A 678-nucleotide genomic window follows, 5' to 3' on the forward strand; every position below is an offset into this window, starting at 1 on the left:
CCCCCCCCGCGGCCCGGCCGCCCGCTCGCCGCCCGCTCGCCGCCCGCCCCAGTCCCGCAGCCCTAGCCCGGCCTCCTCCCGAACTCCGACCACACTGGCCTCCGCCGCACCCGCCTCCCGGAACCAGCCCTGCGGCCCGCAGCCCAGCGTGCAGCAGAGGCGGGCCCTACGCCGAACGGAGGACGCCCATTGCTCAAATCGGCCAGGGGCGGGACCCCGAGCAAGACGGAGCTCGCCTATTGGTCAGGAGGCTTGGAGGCGGGACCCTACGCCTTACGAAGCTCATCCATTGGTCGGAAGTTGGGCGGGGCGTCTCACATGGGCCCGAAGAGCGCGAAGCCGAGGCAGAGCCGCAGTTCCTCGAGCCGCGGGCTGTACGGGTGCAGGCCCGCTGGCTGACCCGGGGCCCCGAGGGCCGCTCCCTGCCGCTCAGCGCTGCCCTCCTTCGCTGGACGCTTTCAGCTCCGGATAATCTCATCGCACCCACGCCAACCTAATCACCCCATTTACGGGGCAGGAAACTGTGGCTCAGAGAGGCCAAGTGACACATCCGGAAAGTGGCAGAATTGGAATTAGAAGTTAGAAGCCCCGAAAAAAAAAGGAGACTACACAAAAATGTAAAATATCCGCCCAGCAAATATATCAAAGTCAAAAGACAAGGTACAAACTTAGAAAAGT

The sequence above is a fragment of the Equus quagga genome, chromosome 1, assembly GCF_021613505.1.
Source record: "Equus quagga isolate Etosha38 chromosome 1, UCLA_HA_Equagga_1.0, whole genome shotgun sequence".
NCBI classification, from domain to species: Eukaryota; Metazoa; Chordata; class Mammalia; order Perissodactyla; family Equidae; genus Equus; species Equus quagga.